We start from the raw sequence: 22354 nt of genomic DNA on the forward strand, positions 1-22354 counted from the left end.
ATTTATTTGTTCTTCTGGCAGTCCATGGTATATTCCATATTCACATGTATAGAGCTTTCATTTTTTGTGTACCATAGAAGACCATGTCAGAGAAATCAATAATAATTTCAGTTAATGATTGCTACCTATAAAAACAACATGGAAGGAGCATCTGACCTTCTCCAACCCTACAAGGGGAAGAAGAACCAAGATGGTATGGTGCAAGGCTGGCTCCCATGGGGCAGAGGCCGGACAAGCCCAGACAAACCTCCTCTCTCCGCCATCTTTACTAATTCTGACACCAGCTGTCCCTCACACGGCACTCTCTACTTCTCTGCCGGGTTTGATAATTCACTGCAATGGCCACAGAGAACTCAAAAACCATACTCACAGTTATGGGGTTTATTATAAGGGAAGTAACAGTTACAATTCCGTCATTAGGACAGTCTCTCCCCAGCTGTCAACTTGTCTAGGCTATAATTCTCTTAGTGGTTTGGCATGCCTCTTCCTGGCCCTCGGCCTCTGCCCAAAGGCACTTTGCTTTATCTCTCCATGGGCCAGGAAGCCCACCACACCATCTCCTGCTGCTGTGTCTCTGTTGCCAGTTCTCTCCTCCTGGTCTCTCCTTTCTTGGTGGTGGTGGACTCTTCTCTCTGCACTGGAATTGGCTCTCTTTTAAGGCAAAACTGACCAATCCCTTTGGTGGGCCACAATTATTTTATTTTCACATCCCTGCCCGATCACCTGGGTGAGAGCTACAAGACCATTGCAAGAAAAACCATACTAATTCATCACACTGCACTACCATACGTGAGGACCTACAATGTGTTTGCCCTTTTGGGGGTATTACTGTTTGTTCTCACAATATGCTTTCAAATTTTATACAGACGGAAAATTTTGAAGAGATCAGATTATCACTCACATAGCTGGCAAATAGTAGAGCCAGGATTTTCTGACTCCTAACATCATATAAGTGGGGACATTGGTACATCAGTGACAGAATTCTTGACCACCATGTGGGAGGCCTAGATTCAATTCCTGGCCAATGCACCTCGTGCATAGCCGCTGCCTGTCTGTCAGTAGAGGCTTGTGTCTTGCTATGATGCTAAACAGGTTTTAGCTGCACTTCCAGACTAAGATGGACTAGTTTGTCAATCTACTTCAAAAATAAGTCATTGAAAACCCTATGGATCACAATAGTCCTATCCACAACTGATCATGGGGATGGTGCAGGACCGAGCAGTGTTTCATCCTGTTGTACATAGGGTCTCCATAATTCAAGGGTGGCTCGGTGACAGCTAACAACACCACCAATATCGCATACCTCTAGGTAGGCCTCACAGCCCTGCCTCCCTAATAAATCGAATCATCACATGGAAGTTGGAAGCACAGCCTTATCTTCATACTGCCTGGTCTTGAATCTCAGCTTCATACTGATAGCTCTGTGACCTTGAGCAAGTAGCTTAATATCTTTGTGCTTCAGTTTCCTCCTCTGGAAGATGGAAATAATAGTAGTGCCTACCTGATAGGGCTGTTGTGAGAAGTAAATAAGAAAGTACATATAAAGTGTTAGATTGGTACCAGGCACCAGAGAAAATTCTCCATAAACAAGGGCTATTACTAATGTATTTTGCTGAAGATCATTCAAAAGTAAATGCAGCAGTACATTGACAGGGAACAGCTAGAAGTTCAAGCCAGAGTCAGAAGGGGATGTGGAATATGGGACATCATTGCTGATGTCAGCTGGATCTTGGCTGAAAGCGGATGTGGAATGGGGGACATCATTGCTGATGTCAGCTGGATCTTGGCTGAAAGCATAAAATGCCAGAAACATGGTTACCTGTATTTTACTGGCTATGCAAAGGTATTCGACTGTCCGGATCATAACAGATTATTGATAACATGACGAATGGGAATTCCAGAACACTTAATTGTGCTCATAAAGAACCTGTATGTAGGCCAAGAGGCAGTCATTTGTACAGAACAAGGGGATATTGAGTGGTTAAAGTCAGGAAAGGCCTGTATCAGGGTTGAGTCCTTCCACCATACCTATTCAATCTGTATGCCAAGAAGCTGAGAAGAACACAGCATCAGGATTGGAGGAAGACTCGTTAACAACCTGTGATATGCAAATGATACAACCTTCCTTGCTGAAAGTGAAGAGGACTTGAAGCACTTACTGATGAAGATCAGAGACCACAGCCTACAGTAGGGATTGACCTCAACATAAAAAAAAAAAAAAAAATCCTCACGATTGGACCAATAAACTACATCACGATAAATGGAGAAAAGATTAAAGTTGTCAAGGTTTTCATTTTATTGGATCCACAATCAACGCCATAAAAGAAGCAGTCAAGAAATCGAACAATGTATTGAATTGGTCAAATCTGATACAAAAGACCTCTTTAAAGTATTAAAAAGCAAAGATGTCACTTTGAGGACTAAGGTGTGCCTGGCCAAGTCATGGTATTTGTAGTCACCTCATATGTATATGAAAGCTAGACAATGAATAAGAAAGACCAAAGAAGAATTGATGCATTTAAGTTATGGTGTTGGTGAAGAATATTGAATAGACCATGGACTACTAGAAGAATGAACAAATCTGTCTTGGAAGAAGTACAGCCAGAATACTCCTTAGAAACAAGGATGGTGAGACTTTGTATCACGTATTTTGGGCAAGTTATCAGGAGGAACTAGTCCTTGGGGAAGGACATCATGCTGGGTAAAGTAGATGGTCAGTGAAGAAGAGGAAGACCCTCAAGGAGATGGATTGACACAGTGGCTGCAACGATGGGATCAAGTATAACAACGATTGCGGGTAGTGTAAGATTGGGCAGTGTTTTGTTCTGTGTATATAGGGTCGCTATGAGTCGGAACTGGCTCGACAGCAGGTAACAACAACATTAATAACTTTGGCTCTTGTGGGAATCTGCCTTATTTCTACTTCTAACTTTTATTTGGTGAAACAAAGTCAGAAGATGTCAAGGGAATACATATTCGGCCACAGAAGCCTTTAACACACAGTTACAGAAATGCTTGAGTAAAATACCAACAAGTTTTCAAATGAAAACAAACTGAATATTAGATAATAAAAATATGGAGAGGCAAAGGTTAGGTGTAAAGAAAGACAAATTATAGAATCAGGATGACTGTAGCAGATGCTGTTGGTGCCTGGTCCACTTCTCCTCTTGACTCTATTTCCAACTATGCAGACTGACTTCTAAACTCCAGCACCTGTATCCTTTACCTGAGGGCTTTCTATAGCCTGCTTGAAGCCCTAGTGATCAACAGGCCAGAAATGCCTGAAAATTGGATGGCACAAATGGTTTGCACTCAACTACTAACCTAAAGGTTAGCAGTACAAACCCACTCAGTGGTACTGCAGAAGAAAAGACTTGGTGATCTGCTTCCATAAAGATTCAAAACAAACAAACAAACCCACTGACTTTGAGTTGATTTTGGCTATTATGTGCCAAGCATTTATTTATGATGTTTCCATAAAGATTTCAGCCAAGAAAACCTTATGAAGAAATTCTACTCTGTAACTCGTGGGGTTGTCAAGAGTCAGAATCGACTCCATGGCAGTAGGTTTGTTATTGTTTTAGGCTGGGTTCTCTTGCAGGGGGCTGATGAACCCAAACTGGCAGGTCACATGGCAAGCTGCTCGCACATGGAGCTGCAGAAGCTGAAGAATCCCAGAATTGGCAGGTCAGATAGCAGGCTACTGGCTGAAGTCCCAAGAACTGAGGTCAGATGATGACAAGCCAGATGCAGGATCCAGCCAGCCAGCTTTGCCAGAACATCTGCGTATATTGGATACAAGCCACACCCCCAAGGAAACTCCCTTTTTAACTGATTGGCTACTCACATCAGATCACAAAATGGGGGTGCTGATTACATCATTGCATAACTGCCAAATTACTTCATTACATGACTGCCGAACTACAATCATTACATAATTGCCAAACCGTTGAGAATCATGGCCCAGCCACATTGACAAACAACTTTAACCATCACAGCTATATAGATTTGTTTTGCTTTTTTTTCCTAGAGCAGTCCTTAAGGATTGATGACAGGAGCTGGAAGATAAATATCCAAGCTCCCTTGCCCACTAGATGGAATAACTCTGGGTATGTCCTATACTGTCTCCCAGAACTCACAGTGGAATTGAGTTCCAGCTTCCTACAGCGATAACTGGCTTAATAACTCATATTTTATTGGTGTCCTTCCCTTCCATGTCTCATTCCCCCTCTTCTACCAGTGCTTCCTGAGGGTGACTTCCAAATAGACAACTTACACTTAAGCCTTCAGAGTCTGCTTCTGAGGGACCCAAAATTAAGACAATGATCTTTTTTTTAACATAACTAATTATTTGCACCATAACTTCACCATCAACTACAATGATCCTTGTATCCATGAGGCACATGGATGATAGAAACACAATTGGACGACAACTCCAAACTCTGGCTGTAATGCCAAGGATGTCTCTAAGGACAGGTTACAGTATACATTTGTCAAGCCCTTATTCAGTACATACAACTCCATCGATTGTGACTTACAATTATTATTATTGCTGGTCATGGTTGCTGTTGAGTCACTTAGGACTCATAGTGCCCCCGGGTGTGCAGAGTAGAACTGCTCCATATGGTTTCCAAGGCTGTGACCTTCTGGAAGCAGATTGCCAGGCCTCTCTTCCAAGGTGCTTCTGGGTATGTTCGAACCTCCAACCTTCCTGAAAACATCAGGGCCTTCGTCCTTCCATTCACAGCAAAAAAAAAGGCCATCTCAGGTATTACACTTGCTCAACCTCGAGGGCAGTCTTAGTAAATTAAAAAATATATGTATATATATGTACGTATATATATCCATGCTATTCTAAAAGTCTTCAAGAACAGCATGATTTCTAACTCAGATTTCTTAACCAGGCAGCAGAGTGACTTACGCAGTGCATCAGATACCAAAATTTCTGACACATTTTTCTTAAAAAATAATTGACCTTTTATCTTCACATCCTTATGTTATGGCACATGTGTATTCCTCAGAAATTTCTTCTTCTGAGCCTTCTATCAGCATTGACTCTATTTAAAAAAAACCTGACATATGAACACTTCCAGACCCAGCAAGAGTGTGAGAGTTAATTCTTTCCTTGGTTCTTTTGCTGAGCTTACTTGAGGCAATTACATTGATGACATGGTTGGGGGACACTTTGAATTTTGAACATGGCATGTTTTTCAGCCACCAATTCTGATGTTTAGTCCTATAGAAACCAGACTCCAGTTCTCCTCAAGCATTAAAATAATAATAGCAGAACTGATCTTAGATTTCAGCAAAGCGTGTTACCTGATTTTCTAAATCCTGGTGGCATACTTCTCCATAGGACCAAAAGATGTGAAAGCTAAGAGAACTGATACCTGGTAGTTTTGCCCAAGGAATTCCAGACTTTAGAATTTCACAGACCTTTAAGATAAAAAAAAAGGTGACCAATCTTAGTATGTGAACTTTTTATTTTGCCACAATCCAAAAAATCATAACCCATCATCTACAGTCACCATCATCTATAATATCACAACGGAAATGATATATCAACCCCAAAAGATAGTGAGGACATAATATCTGATTAAGGGACAGTCCCTAAGAAAGAAAATGTGCACATATGTATATGTATGTATACGTGTACATGTATATACAGAGATACATACATGCACATATATGTATACACGTGTGTGTATATGTATACATCTTTATACATACATCCAATTCTTTCTCATTTCGCCATGCATTAGTGAACATTTCAGCAAATATCTTCATAGACCTATACAGCACATTCAGGAATGGTTAAACTAAGCAAGGAGAACATGCAAAGACAATAGTGGAATGTTTTCTCCCATTGGTTTTGCATTTGTCAAAATCAGAATCAAAGACTGCAACAGCTACTGGCTCCTACTTCATTTAAGACTGAATCCTTCCAAGGCAGAGCCAAGATGGCGGAATAGACAGATGCTTCCGGTGAGTCATCTTTACAAAAAAGAGCCGAAAAAACAAGTGGAATGAGTATATTTGTGACAAGCTGGGAGTCCTGAGCATCAAAGGCAAGCTTAGACAACGAACTGAGGGGCAGGGGGAGGAAGAGACTGTTCAGAAGTGGAGAGGAGTTACCGGACCTGAATCGCAGGGAGCCCTCAGGCACCATTCCTGGAGTGGCGGTGGCAGCGGTGGTGGGCTGCTACTAGTGTTGGGCCGCAGTTTCCTCAGGGAGAAGCAGCCAGCTGCACAGCCTACCCACACCTCCGGAACCTGAGAAGAATGGCACTCTCAGCAAAAGCTAAGTACTTGCGTATATTTTACCGCACCCCCCACCCCAACCCCCAAGCCGGCTTCAGTGGCTGAATCCCTGGGCCTGAGATAGGCTCTGTTGAGCACCTAGAGCCATCGTCCCGGCCTTGGGGAAGGAAAAAATTTGCAATTGAGGGGAAAAGATACGTTGCTTGCTCCATTAACTGGGGGAGCTCAGGACAAAAGTGGCACCTGTCCAGGCATAAACCGTCCATGGACCTTGACCGCCTTTTCCTTCTTCATAGACCTGTGTGGGCCTATTTTGGGAGACTAGGCCCTTGTTGGCAAACTCCAACCAATTCAGCTGTGTGGTGGAGAGGTGGGTGTTTGACGTTTGACATTGCTTTGCCTATTAAACAAGGTCCTCACCTACCCACATCAGGGACATAAGGACTGGTAGCTCCACTCAGGTCACCCAGCCACCCGCTACAGGGTTCCAAAGATAACTGGTACCTCCAAGTTCTTACAACAAAAAACTTTGGGTACCCATGGTCCATCTGCAGAACCCACCCACCAGCACTCTCTAGGAAACAGGAATGCATTTTCCTCAGAGACACTTGGGTGTTGGTTCTCAGCCCCCTGCCTTGTTCAGAGTGTGGCCCCCTGCTGCAATCAGATACCAGTATATACATCAATCACCCCTGTCCCCCTAAGACTGTAGGACAGAGACTGTACCACACACTTGATGATCAGCTACCTGGAAACCTGAGCTGAATTCATACAAGAAAACTGAATGGACTCCTAGACTGATACACCTGATAACAGCTCTAGCCAGCTGGGGACAGGACACCAGAGCTCCAAAGGTGAAAATAATCAAGCTAGCTCACTCAAGCAACCCATAGGGGTATACCAAAACGAAACAAAGAAAGCAGCTACGACACAGTAAGCAAGCATAAACTAATACAATAACTTATAGATGGCTCAGAGACAATAGTCAATATCAAGTTACATAGAGAAACAGACCATGAACACCTCAACAGGCTCTCAGAACAAAGAATTGAGGGATCATCTAGATGAAAGTGCATTCCTGGAATTACCAGATGCAGAATACAAAAGTTTAATATGCAGAACTCTTCAAGACATCAGGAACGAAATGAGGCAACACGCAGAACAAGCCAAGGAACACACAAATAAAGCAATTGAAGAAATTAGAAAGATTATTCAGGAACATAATGAAAAGTTTAATAAGCTAGAAAAATCAATAGACAGACAGCAATTAGAAATTCAGAAGATTAACAAAATTACAGAATTAGACAACTCAATGGAAAGTCAGAGGCGCAGCATTGAGCAAGTAGAAGCTAGAATTTCTGAACTCAAAGATAAGTCACTTGGCACTAATATATTTGAAGAAAATTTGGATAAAAGAATTTTAAAAAATGAAGAAAGCTTAAGAATCATGTGGGACTCTATCAAGAGAAATAACCTACAAGTGATTGGAGTACCAGAACAGGGAGGGTAACAGAAAATACAGAGAAAATTGTTGAAGATTTGTTGGCAGAAAACTTCCCTGATACTGTGAAAGGTGAGAAGATATCTATCCAAGATGCTCATCGAACTCCACATAGGGTAGATCTGAAAAGAAAGTCACCAAGACATATTATAATCAAACTTGCCAAAACCAAAGATAAAGAGAGAATTATAAGAGCAGTGAGGGATAAAGGAAAAGTCACTTACAAAGGAGAGCCAATAAGAATAATCTCAGACTACTCAGCAGAAACCATGCAGGCAAGAGGCAATGGGCTGACATATTTAAAAAATTGAAGGAAAAAAATTGCTGCCAAGAATCACATATCCAGCAAAACTTTCTCTTAAATATGAAGGCGAAATTAAGACATTTCCAGACAAACACAAATTGAGGGAATTCGTAAAAACCAAACCAAAACTATAAGAAATACTAAAGGGAGTTCTTTGGTTAGAAAATCAATAATATCAGATATCAACCCAAGATTAGAACACTGGGCAGAGCAGCCAGAAGTCAACCCAGAGAAGGAAATCCAAAAAAACAAAGCAAGATTATATATATATATATATATATATATATATATATATATATATATATATATATATATAAAGCCCAAAACAGGGTAACAGCGATGTTATTATATAAAAGAAGACAACATTAAAATAATAAAGACAGTCTAAGAAATGTAATCATATACCTTCCATATGGAGAGGAAGATACGGTGATACAAAGAAATAAAAGTTAGCTTTAAATTTAGAAAAATAGGGGTAAATAATAAGGCAACCACAAAGGAGACAAACTATCCTAGTCATCAAAATAAAATACAAGGGAAAAATACAGACTTAGCAGAAACAAAATCACCAACAACAAATATGAGGAAAGGACAACATATAAAGAAAATCTACCCAGCACATAAAATTGAGTGAGACAAAGAAACCGTCAACAACACGCACAAAAAAAAGACACCGAAATGATAGCACTAAATTCATACCTATCCATAATTACCCTGAATGTAAATGGACTAAATGCACCAATAAAGAGACAGAGAGTGGCAGAATGGATTAAAAAACAAGATCCATCTATATGCTGTCTACAAGAGACACACCTTAGACTTAGAGACACAAACAAACTAAAACTCAAAGGATGGAAAAAAATATACCAAGCAAACAACAATCAAAAAAGAGCAGGAGTGGCAATATTAATTTCTGTCAAAATAGACTTTAAAGTTAAAGCCATCAGAAAGGATAAGGAAGGACACTATATAATGATTAAAGGGAAAATACACCAAGAAGATATAACCATATTAAATATTTATGCACCCAATGACGGGGCTGCAAGATACATAAAACAAACTCAGCATTGAAAAGTGAGATAGACAGCTCCATGATAATAGTAGAAGACTTCAACACACCACTTTCGGTGAAGGACAGGACATCCAGAAAGAAGCTCAATAAAGACGCGGAAGATCTACATGCCACAATCAAACAACTTGACCTTGTAGACATATACAGAACACTCCACCCAATAGCAACCAAGTATACTTTCTTTTCTAGTGCACATGGAACATTCTCTAGAATAGACCACATATTAGGTCATAAAGCAAGCCTTAGCAGAATCCAAAACATTGAAATATTACAAAGCATCTTCTCTGACCATAAGGCCATAAAAGTGGAAATCAATAACAGGAAAAGCAGGGAAAAGAAATCAAACACTTAGAAACTGAACAATACCCTGCTCAGAAAAGACTGGATTATAGAAGACATTAAGGATGGAATAAAGAAATTCAGAGAATCCAATGAGAATGAAAACACTTCCTATCAGAATATTTGGGACACAGCAAAAGCGGTGCTCAGAGGCCGATTTATATTAATAAATGCAAACATCCAAAAAGAAGAAAGGGCCAAAATCAAAGAATTATCCATACAACTTGAACAAACAAAAAGAGAGCAACAAAAGAAACCCACAGGCACCAGAAGAAAACAATAGTAAAAATTAGAGCTGAACTAAATGAAATAGAAAACAGAAAAACAATTGAAAGAATTAAGAAGGCCAAAAGCTGACTTTTTGGAAAAATCAACAAAATTGATAAGCTACTGGCCAAACTGACAAAAGAAAAACAGGAGAGGAAGCAAATAACCCGAATAAGAAATGAGATGGGCAATATTGCAACAGACCCAACTGAAATTAAAAGAATCATATCAGATTACTATGAAAAACTGTACTCCAACAAATTTGAAAACATAGAAGAAATGGATGAATTCCTAGAAACACACTATCTACCTAAACTAACACAAACAGAGGTAGAACAACTAAACAGACCCATAACAAAAGAAGAGATTGAAAAGGTAAAAAAAAAAAAAAAAAAAACTCCCAACAATAAAAAGCCCTGGTCCGGACGGCTTCATGCAGAGTTCTACCAAACTTTCAGAGGAGAGTTAACACCACTACTACTAAAGGTATTTCAGAGTATAGGAAAGGACCGAATACTACCAAACTCATTCTATGAAGCCACCATATCCCTGATACCAAAACCAGGTAAAGACACCACAAAAAAAGAAAATTATAGACTTATATCCCTCATGAACTTAGATGCAAAAATCCTCAACAAAATTCTAGCCAAGAGAATTCAACAACATATCAAAAAAATAATTCACCAACATATCAAAAAAATAATTCACCATGACCAAGTGGGATTCATACCAGGTATGCAGGGATGGTTCAACATTAGAAAAACAATTAATGTAATCCACCACATAAATAAAACAAAAACAAGAATCACATGATTTTATCAATTGATACAGAAAAGGCATTTGACAAAGTTCAACACTCAGTCATGATAAAAACACTCAGCAAAATAGGAATAGAAGGAAAATTCCTCAACATAATAAAAGGCATTTATACAAAGCCAACAGCCAACATCACCCTAAATGCAGAGAGCCTGAAAGCATTCCCATTGACATCGGGAACCAGACAAGGATACCCTTTATCGCTGCTCTTATCCAACATTTTGTTGGAGGTCCTAGCCAGCAATTAGGCTAGATAAAGAAATAAAGGGAATCCAGATTGGCAAGGAAGAAGTAAAAGTACCTCTGTTTGCAGATGACATGATCTTATACACAGAAAACCCTAAGGAATCCTCCAGAAAACTACTGAAACTAATAGAAGAGTTCAGCAAAGTATCGGGGTACAAGATAAACATACAAAAATCAGTTGGATTCCTCTACACCAACAAAAAGAACATCCAAGAGAAAATCACCAAATCAATGCCAGTTACAGTAGCCACCAAGAAGATAAAATACTTAGGAATAAATCTTACCAGAGATGTAAAAGACTTATACAAAGAAAACTAAAGTACACTTCTGCAAGAAATCAAAAGAGACTTACATAAGTAGAAGAACATACCTTGCTCGTGGTTAGGAAGACTTAACACTGTGAAAATGCCTATTCTACCAAAAGCGATCTATACTTTTAATGCAATTCCGACCCAAATCCCAATGACATTCTTTAATGAGATGGAGAAACAAATCACCAACTTCCTACGGAAGGGAAAGAGGCCCTGGATAAATAAGGCATTACTGAAAAGGAAGAACAAAGTGGGAGGCCTTACTTTACCTGATTTTAGAACCTATTATACCACCACAGTAGTCAAAACACCCTGGTACTGGTACAACAACAGATACACGTAACGATGGAACAGAATTGAGAATCCAGATATAAATCCAGCCACATATGAGCAGTTGATATTTGACAAAGTCCCCAAAACAGTTAAATGGGGAAAAGACAGTCTTTTTAACAAATGGTGCCGGCATAACTGGATATCCATCTGCAAAAAAATGAAAGAAGAGCCATACCTCACTCCATGCACAAAAACTACCTCAAAATAGATCAAAGACCTAAATATAAAATCTAAAATGATAAAGATCATGGAAGAAAAAATAGGGACAATGTTAGGAGCCCTAATATATGGCATAAACAGTATACAAAACATTATAAAGAATCCAGAAGAAAAACTAGATAACTGGGAGCTCCTAAAAATCAAACACTTACATTCATCCAAAGACTTCACCAAAAGAGTAAAAAGGCTACCTACAGACTGGGAAAAAGTTTTTAGCTATGACATTTCTGATCAGCACCTGATCTCTAAAATCTACATGATACTGCAAAAGCTCAACTGCAAAAAGACAAATAACCCAAATAAAAAATGGGCAAAAGATATGAATAGACACTCCACTAAAGAAGACATTCAGGTAGCTAACAGATATATGAGGAAATGTTCACGATCATTAGCCATTAGAGAAATGCAGATCAAAACTACAATGAGATTTCATCTCACTCCAACAAGGCTGGCATTAATCCAAAAAACACAAAATAATAAAGGTTGGAGAGGCTGTGGAGAGATTGGAACACTTCTACACTGCTGGTGGGAATGTCAAATGGTACAATCACTTTGGAAATTGGTTTGGCGCTTCCTTAAAAAGCTAGAAATACAAATACCATATGATTCAGCAATCCCACTCTTTGGAATATATCCTAGAGAAATAAGAGCCTTCACACGAACAGATATATGCACACCCATGTTTATTTCAGCAGTGTTTACAATAGCAAAAAGATGGAAGCAACGAAGGTGCCCATCAACAGATGAATGGATGTTATTGTATATTCACACAATGGAATAGTACGCATCGATAAAGAACAGTGAGGAACCTGTGAAACATTTCGTAACATGGAGGAATCTGGAAGGCATTATGCTGAGTGAAATTAGTTGCAAAAGGAAATTGTATAAGACCACTATTATAAGAACTTGAGAAATAGTTTAAACTGAGAAGGAAACATTCTTTTGTGGTTATAAGAGGGGGGAGGGAGGGAGGGTGGGAGAGGAGCATTCACTAATTAGATAGTAGATAGGAACTACTTTAGGTGAAGGGAAAGATAGCACATAATACAGGGGAGGTCAGCACAACTGGACTAAACCAAAAGCAAAGAAATTTCCTGAATAAACTGAATGCTTCAAAGGCCAGAATAGCAGGGGCAGGGGTCTGGGAACCATGGTTTCAGGGGACATCTAAGTCAATTGGCATAATAAAATCTATTAAGAAAACATTCTGCATCCCACCTTGAAGAGTGGTGTCTGAGGTTTTAAACACTAGCAAGCAGCCATCTAAGCTGTATCAATTGGTCTCAACCCACCTGGATCAAAGGAGAATGAAGAACACCAAGGACACAAGGTGATTACAAGCCCAAGAGACAGAAAGGGCCACATGAACCAGACTACAGCATCCTGAGACCAGAAAAACTAGATGGTGCCTGGCTACAACCGATGACTGCCCTGACAGGGAACACAACAGAGAACCCCTGAGGGACGTAGAGACCATAAGACCAGACTTAATGGTCTGATTGAGACTAGAAGGACCCCGGTGGTCATGGCCCCCAGACCTTCTGTTGGCCTAGGACAGGAACGATTCCCGAAGCCAACTCTTCAGACATGGACTGGACTGGACAATGGGTTGGAGAGGGATGCTGGTGAGGAGTGAGCTTCTTGGATCAGGTGGACACTTGAGACTATGTTGGCATCTCCTGCCTGGAGGGGAGATGAGAGGATGGAGGGGGTTAGAAGCTGGTGAAATGGACATGAAAAGAGGGAGTGGAGGAAGAGAGCGGGCTGTCTCATTAGGAGGAGAGTAATTGGGAGTGTGTAGCAAGGTGTATATGGGTTTTTGTGTGAGAAACTGACTTGATTTGTAAACTTTCACTTAAAGCACAATAAAAATTATTAAAAAAAAAAAAAAAGACTGAATCCTTCCTTAATTCTTATCACCTTCACCAGAGTCTGAGATTCAGACTTGGGCTACAGCTGATTAGGCTACATAGGTTTCGTTTTTCTCAAATAGCTGATGTCAGTTGTCCAAGATGCCAAAATGGCGGATCCAGGGCAAGACACACCTCTACCCACTTCCATTCTCCAGCTTCTCAACACAACACTCCCTTTCACATTATAGAACCAAAAACAAACCCTTACAAGCCCCATCACTAACACTTTTTGCCAACTTGTGCAAATGATTGGAGGCATCTGCAAAAACCGCACAAGTGATGTACCTCAGGATTTGTTTTTTTTCACTCATGAGAAGAGGTGCTGGCTTTCCTCTAAGGAGCCATGCCTCCTGTTAGTTAAATCTCAGCAAGGTAACTGGATTAGGTGCCTGTAGACAGAGAAACAGATAAAATACCCCACATGGCCTGAGGGAATGATTCAATGGCTGAAACAAATATATCACAAACATTAGTTTTCTTTTGTTAAGTATTAATATCAGTCTTCATACCCCATTCATATGGCTCATGCCTTCCACTCATCGTGTACTCAGGATTCAGAAACTATGAGGGCTGAAAGAGTGACTGGATCTATTAAGTTGGTTGATTCAGGAGTATAGGTTAAAACTAGCCAAGGCTAGTCTTTCCTCGGAAGTGGTTACTCTTTTTCTACATTATGTGCCACATGGTAAGAAAAATGTAATTATTCGGTAATTACAGCTATGACCTTTCTGAAGCAAGGAAATAAACTGTTGTGGCAAATATGTTGCTTGAAGGAAATATACTTATTTTTTCAAGAAGCAAAGGGTTTTCATAGAGAGTAAAATGATATTTACTGTCTTCCATGAAAACAAGAAATTTCAACCAGAGAATCTCTGAGCATGCAGCTAAGTATTGTCTCCTTAAGGACACACTTGGTCTTTAAAGGTAAGCAAAAGACAAGCCAGGTCATGGGTTCCTAGGTTGCTCTTGACACGCATAAAACGTGTGTGTTTTATCAGGTGAGACGCAGGGGAGGAAGTAGAGAAACCAGTTTGTGTAATCACAAGCCAACTGCTAACAGACACAGAGAAAGGAATAGAGACAGAATCCTTGGCACATTTCTCTCGTCCTCAGGAGGAAGGCTTTCTGCTTCTACATGGTGCTAAGTGGCAGGCCTTCTTTGATCAAGCTTCGGGGGGACAGGATATTTTGGATGGGGCCCAGGTACAGTAGTTCAGTAAGGAGGTGCAAGAAGACATTGGTTCAATCTGATTCAAAGAAAAGAATTGTCATTTGTAATTCGTGCTCAGCCCACTGAGCTCCGCTAATGACTGTGTGCGCTCAGAGCCTCACACCTCTGGGTAACTTGCCGGTGAGTCACTGGCCACCTGGCACACTGAAAACATGCTCACATCGTGAGGTTAGGGTGGGCCTCTGTTGCCGTTCATTGCTCTGCAGTTTAGGAGACTGGCTCCCCTTGATTTTCAGTCGTAGGGTCAAAATTGCAGCATCAACTAAGGAAGTGTGATCCATTGAATCTTCTTCCTTGATGGATACAGAGGAGCCTTTAAAATTACCAACCATAAATCGCTGTGAATCTTTGCCAGCACCAGCGCTCTGAAGATCCCTCATCCACAGGGCTATCACCGACCCTTTTGAAAATGCCTCTCTAATCAGGCCACCATTTGCTCAAAACTCATCCATGGCTGCTCTTGTTCTTAGGATCAAGGCTCCAATCCTGAAGTTGGTTTACAAGTCCTGCATGACCTCCCCAGGCTATTCATTTATAGAATCATTCACCCATTCATCAGATATTTATTGGACAACTACTACTTGCCAGACTCTGTTCTAGGCACTGGGGAAATAGTAATGAAAAAGCCCCTGCCCTCTTGGGCCTGACAGTCATGTCTATGCCCTCACTCTCAGTGCCTCCTGCCAGCCCCAGGCTTCATTCAGTCCCTTGACTGTGCCAGGCCTTTCTCCTCCTCAGGCTCTTCCTGATGAACTCCAACTGATTCTTCCAATCTCATTTTAAACAACTTCTTCTTTGGAAAGGCTTTTCCCTTTTCCTGAACTAGGTTAGATCCTGGTACTCTTACAGTACTCTTACTTATTCATCATATCCCTGTTTCTAAGTACTTTTTCTTCATATGTATTTCCATCTAGACCAGGGGTCACAAAATTTTTCTATAAAGGGTCAGACAGTAAATACCTTCAGTTTTCTGGGTCATACAGTTTCTGTCCCAGCTACTCAGCTCTGCCATTAAAATGTAAAAGCAGCCATAGGTAATATATAAATAAATGGGTGTAGATATGTTGCAATAAAACTTCATTTACAAACAGAGGCATTGGGCCAGATTTGGTCTGCAGGCCATAGTTTGCCAACTCTGATCTAGACCACCACCGAATAAGAGAACTTCCTATGATGATGGAAATAGCCCCTATCTCCCCTGTCCAATGACATAGCTCCTAGCCACATGTGGTTACTGAGCACTTGAAATATGTCTGGTGCAACTAAGGATCTAAATCTCTAATTTTATTTAATGTAAGTTTCAGTGTAAACAGCTTCGTGTGGCTAGTGACTACTATAATAGACAGTACAGCTCTAGACTGGGAGTGTCATAAGGTCAAGGGCTGTGTCTGTCTTGCTCACCACTGTATCTCCTAGACCTAGCACAGGGGCTGACATACAGTAGGTGCTCAATAAGTATTCATCGAATGACTAAATGAATGAACAAATTAGTATATAAATATTGAATGAATTATTGAATTTTTTGCTTGTTTCTTACTGCTGCTATGATTAGATGTTGCCACTGGATGCTTTGTGTTCTCGGATCTTGAAATGCTATATTTTTAGGTATATGTTTTATCTCCCCCCTAACTCATGAGTTCCATAGAGATGGGAGCTATACGAGAGACTACCTGAGTGTTCCTTCTAGTGCCCAGCACAGGTACATGCATGTGGCTGTAGGCGTTCATACAGAGTGTTTGCCGCTACCAACACCCACCTGGGAAAGAAAGGAAGTCAGTCCCATAGCTATTTGATTTCTGAAATATGTTCCAATCTGTCATGTCTCAATAGTCTTATTTTAAGCATCTTTCTGGCTTCAACTTTGGTGTTATGGAGGTGATGGCGTTACAGAGATTCTACTTGGTCCTGCCTTTCCTGCTTTATAACCTTACCCAAGTTGCTTAATGCCCTTGTATCTAACTCATAAGTGAAGAGAATTCTAATTCTATTACAGTTATCTACCATCTACCTTTTAGAAATATCATGTGAATAAACAAGATCCTGTCTACAAAAGCCTCCGAACCCCTCAGGGATAAGCATTGTTCTCACGTGGTTCATTTTAAAACGAATCAAGAAGAGTAAACCAAAAAACCAAACCAAACCCAGTGCCATGGAGTTGATTCTGACTCAGACAGAGTAGAACTGCCCCATAGGGTTTCCAAGGAGCACCTGGCGGATTTGAACTGCCGACCCTTTGGTTAGCAGCCACAGCACTTAACCACTACGCCACCAGGGTTTCCTCAAGAATTCTCAGTGATTTAAAACCTTCGGTGCATTGCTGTCTTGTTTCCAGGGATAGTTTAATAACAGCTCTGTGTTCCTCAAGTGAGCCAGCTGGCTATAAACAAAATCAGAAGAATGCAGCCGTTGCAGGGTGGTGGTAAAGGATGACCACTTTCTTCTAACGAGAAATTATGTCCAGGCTAAAGTTTGTCTGCACTATGTTCCTCCTGTGGTTTTAATTGGGGGCATCTCAGTGAGGGCACACCTTTCTTTCACCAGCACCTACAAGAGAAAATGTGACTCACCCTGGCATAGAAGGCCTTCCATAATGCAATTCCAGTGGGCTTTATATATATCATCTCCAAGTATGTAATGAGTGAGGTCCTGCCAGATATCTGTATGAAGCCCTTTTCTCCTATCCTTACACATCAGCTGGTGCCTGTGCGGGCTCTCCCATCCCAATCGTCACTTCCTCTCTTAAACTTTCCCCATCTTAGTTCTCCCTCATTCGCCCATTCCTTCGGCAGATAGTCATTGTGCACTCTGCTAACTGCTGATTCCAAGGCACCTCTGAGTGGACTTGAACTTCCGATTACTTTTTGGTTATCAGCCAAGCATGTTAACCATTTGTACCACCCAGGGATTCCATTTAGACCTTTCAGACCCTTCTAAGCAATTCTACCTTCTCTGTGATTTCTGGCTGCCCCCTATGGAAGCCTGTGGCACTCCTCACGGGCTGCCATGAGTTGTAGCTAAATTCTCAGATGGTGAAGGAGAAAGCAAAGATGATAGGAAATCCAGTTACCTGAGAGGTCTGGTTATCTCACTTTGGGCAAGCCATAATTCTTAAGAACCGAACTACTTCATCAATAGAAAGAAGGTGTTGAATTAGTTAACATACAAAGAACTTGCCCCCTCAAAAGTTCTCTGTTCATAACCTGCCTCTGTCTTTGACTTCTGGGGTCACCGAAGCCTAAGCCTTGGAATGTACTTTATCACGTCATGCACCACCTATCACAAAGACATGCTCCATGATTATGATTGAATCTTTGTTTGGGTTTATTTTCTGGCTTAAACTTCTCCTGAAATTTAAATTTGAATTTTTGGTTAGCCCAGGCAGTTCTTGACACAGAGGTTACTTGATTCTCAGGCATCTTCCAAACATTTCCAAGCAAGGGTTAGAAATGAAATAATTTTAATAATGTGTGTATGTATTCGTTAAGGTAATACTAGGTGGTATAATATGTCCCTAGGTGGCACAAATGTTTTGCTCCCAACTACCAACTGCCAAAGGTTGGCAGCTCAAACCCGTCCAGTGGTGCCATGAAAGAAAGGCCTGGCAATCTGCTTCTATAGAGATTACAGCCAAGAAAACCCCACGAAGCAGTTCTACTCTGTAACACATGGGGTTGCATGAGTCAAAAATTGATTGATGGCAAAGGTTTGTTTTTTTTGTTTTAGTTGGCATAATAGATAATCTACCAAACCTCAATGGCATAACCCAGTAGAAGATTATTTCTCACTCATATTAAGTATAATTAGTAGTGGTGAGGAGTTGGAGAGGGAAGTGGGGGAGATTCTGTTCCACACAGTTATTCAGGGACTTAGGCTAACAAAGACTCATGAGTCTTTAACGTGTGGCTTCCAAAATCAATTGGGCCATCAACATCTAGATGGCAGCAAGGAAAGGAAAGAAAGAGGAGCTTTAATGTAGTGGCTTGTGTATTGCCATGATGCTGGAAGCTATGCTGCTGCTGGTATTTCAAATACAAGCAGGGTCACCCATGGTGGACAGGTTTCAGCAGACCTTTCAGACTAAGACAGACTAGGAAGAAAGGCCTGGTGATCTACTATCAACAATTAGCCATAAAAACTTTATGGATCACAACAGAACATTGTCTGATATGCTTTCTTTGGATACATCATCAGAAAGGATCAATCACTGAAGGAGGATGTCATGTTTGGTGAAGCAGAGGGCCAACGAGGGTGAAGGGGACCCTTGGTGAGATGAATTGGCACAAGAGCCATAGTGACGGACTCAAACATGCTTGAACTGTGAGGACGACACACAACTTGGCAAGATTTTGTTCTGTTGTACCTAAGGTCACCTTGAGTCAGAGTCGACTTGATGGCAGCTAATAACAACATTAGGCAGGCAAAGAATAAAGGTGTTTGGGGTGGGGATGGGGATGGGGAGGTAACAGGGAAGGACAGTTAGGAAAAGGAGTAGAAACCAAAGAAATTACAGGAAAATAGTAGCAAGAGAAAAGGTTTGGAGGGGATAAAAAGGAGGGTGTGAAGTGGAAGTAGTCTGATGTCGTTTAAGCAACAAACGGTAGGCAGGAAGCCAGAGAACATCAGGGAGGTCATTGTCTTCTATCCTAAGCAACTTAGTTTTACGCTGAAAACCAACACTTCCCAAAGAGCATTTTGCTATGAAAATTTTTCTTGGGAAAAACACATTTGATATATGTGTTGGGTTTCCCAACATTAAATGGTTTTTCAATTCGATATTTTTCATAGCCTTTAATAGTCTGATTCCACAGACAAATATTTATCCCACACCTACCATGTGTGAGGCCCTGAGCTGGCACTGGAATATAATGATGAATAAGAGAGATATCTCCTCCTAACTGTTACATTCTAGCTATTGGACATCGTGAATCCTCAAAAGGAGACAGACAAGGTACGTAGCCTTTTCAAAATGTTTCCATAGAATCCTTTTTGGTGAGGGCCTTCTTTAGGAAACATTTTGGAAATGCTGTTATAAATAATGGTTAAATGCTACATTAGAGCTAGAGTTCTCTAGCAACTGCAGATTTAAGAAACCAGCATGAAGTAAAGAGACCAGTTAGGAGGCGATTGCAGTGGTCTAGGAAAAAGAGAATGAGTATCTCCCTTGATCTCAGTGATCTTTCTCTCCATTCATTGCTACTGCCCTCATCCTTCCATACCTCATCCTTCAAGCCTTTGCTCAATTGACCCGTCATTCCTGAAGCCTTGCCTGCCTCTTCCAGCCAGGTTTAGATGCAGCCTCCTCTCACTTCCCACAGTATCCTGAACATCTCCTTTTGGTACCAATTTTTAGCCTGCAGTCTCTCCGTGGGAACATCCTATCTCCTGGTAGAGGATCTGGTAACACAGGACCTCAGTTGGTTTTGTGGTGAAATGAGAAGAAAACAGCAACTACCACAATACCTTTTAGAAAGACTTGATACTGGAGTTTTGATACTGTTGGAGAAAATAAATTTTAACGCAAGTCATCTTACAACTTGAGTTGAACAGCTTGCGGTAGCTAAGCAACTCAATTTCTTCTACTCTAGCTCTCTTGCTGGGCCTTCTAGATAAGAGGTTTCCACTTGGATTGTACCATATGGAATATCTCTTTATTCCAGGCCATGCCAATAAACCGGCTAATAATTAATTACATCAGGTGTCTGAAAAATCAGAAGCAAAATTACCAGGAAGTTGCTTATATCCAAGTAGATTTATAAAACATGACTGTATACATGTAGAATCAGGTGACACATTTAAGCAGAAGATGAGCTAGGCTGAGACATATGGGTTCATAGGGGATTTCTAAACATCTCTATCCATAAAACACAAGGCACAAGGCTGTTGTAAGCATTCCCAGCCAACCTTAAGGCATTAAACACCCTTCCAAACAAGGTAAAATTCTGTAACCTCCTAATTTTAGTATCATTCCACTTTCATGATCTTTGTATGACTTTATCCATATCCAATTGACATTTTAAAACATTTTAGAAGAGAAAAAACAGCAGTTTGGGAATCATCCAGGAACTCAAATGTTTTAGTCTAAAAGTAGGGTATTATACTGGTGAAAGGGCTGCTTTGAATTTTACCTACCATTAGGGATGATGATAATAATCATGCTATCAGTCTGTCATGGGAAACCCTGGTGGGGTAGTCGCTAAGTGCTATGGCTGCTAATCAAAGGGTCGGCAGTTCGAATCCACCAGGCACTCCTTGGAAACTCTGTGGGGCAGTTCTGCTCTGTTCTGTAGGGTCGCTATGAGTCAGAATTGACTCGACGGCAATGGATTTTGGTTTTTACCTGTCTGTAATGTATACCAACCAATCAGAACAGGGCACTTACCAATCCAACTGAAATGGATATATCTGTATATTTTAGATGACCATCAGTCCTGCCCTAACCCTCCACCCATCTCTCATCTAGTCTACAATTCCTGTCACTTCCTTGGCTGGGGATAGAAATGGACTGATGAGATCCTTTCAGCAGCAAGTTATGAAAGGCTCAAATATAAGAAGATGAAAAATAAGTTTTTTTTTTTAAATCTCATATAATAAGAAGTCTGCTGTTGGGGTGGCCCACTGGTTTGTTAATTCAATGACCCAACAATATCAAGGACCATAGTGCTTTCCATCTCTCCATTCTGGTATCTGTTCTGCCTCTCCAGATACACTCCTCTCATTGCCACGAGATGGCTGCTACAATTTCTAAGGTCCCAAGCAGACATAATAATGTCTGGGAAAGAACAGTGGCATTTCTTTTTTTTTGCATTTCTTTTTATTCTTGAGTAAAGCCTTTCTCAGGAGCCATCCAATGGACTTTCCCTCAGTTCCCATTAACCAGCACTGGACCACATGCCCTGTCTAAGTCACATCACTATGGAAAGCTTGGGCTCTAATCATGATTTACCCCTAAGGCTAGGGAAGGGTCACTTTCAGGTGAATATCAAAGCTCTTCCCAGTAACAAATAAAGAATGCAGGATATGGCCCTGAGGTAGGTAACCAACAGTGTCCACACCACATGGAAAACCTTACTAGACAGTCTGTTTGAAAAGGTAGTTTTTGGTCCTATAAAGATAAACTTGCACTCAAATCTCAGTGTTTAAGCTCGTGAAGCCCAAAGCCGTGGCCCTCTCTTCCATTTCTTTTGTAGAAATAGCAACTGGACCACAGGGCATTTGGGGGTTCTGAAGACAAAAAATTCCTACATAAACATGAACTATAAACACCTACTATCTGAAAGTCCATCCCAGCACTCAGGGTCATCAGGAATGAAATGAGTCTTAGATACAAGGAGGTCTTTAACCTTGAAAGCATATCTTTTAATTGTATAGATAGATGGTGTATAGATAGATGGATTAATTGGAGTAAATAATACTAGTTACTGCAACAAGCCACACAAATCTCTCTAATGCTTAAGGTATTTGTCAGATAAATACCATACAATTCACCAATTTTAAGTGTACAATTCAGTGTTTTAGTATATTCATAGAGTTGTGCAACCATT

General features: G+C 40.7%; 1 protein-coding gene and 1 long non-coding RNA gene across 2 annotated transcripts in view; one reads left to right on the forward strand and one right to left on the reverse strand.

The window, feature by feature from the left end:
• The window catches only part of SPTLC3 (serine palmitoyltransferase long chain base subunit 3), a 179854-nt gene that overhangs the window by 11994 nt on the left and 145506 nt on the right, over positions 1–22354 (forward strand). The gene's annotated exons all lie outside the window — the stretch shown is intronic.
• Positions 5324–22354, reverse strand: part of LOC126067249 (uncharacterized) — a 71372-nt gene continuing 54341 nt past the window's right edge. The window contains exons 2-3 of the long non-coding RNA XR_007515377.1: positions 6141–6273; positions 5324–5436 (exon numbers count right to left, since the gene is read on the reverse strand). This is a non-coding gene — a long non-coding RNA (uncharacterized LOC126067249). The remainder of the gene's footprint in view (positions 5437–6140; positions 6274–22354) is intronic.

Source organism: Elephas maximus, chromosome 25 (genome assembly GCF_024166365.1).
Source record: "Elephas maximus indicus isolate mEleMax1 chromosome 25, mEleMax1 primary haplotype, whole genome shotgun sequence".
Lineage (NCBI taxonomy): Eukaryota > Metazoa > Chordata > Mammalia > Proboscidea > Elephantidae > Elephas > Elephas maximus.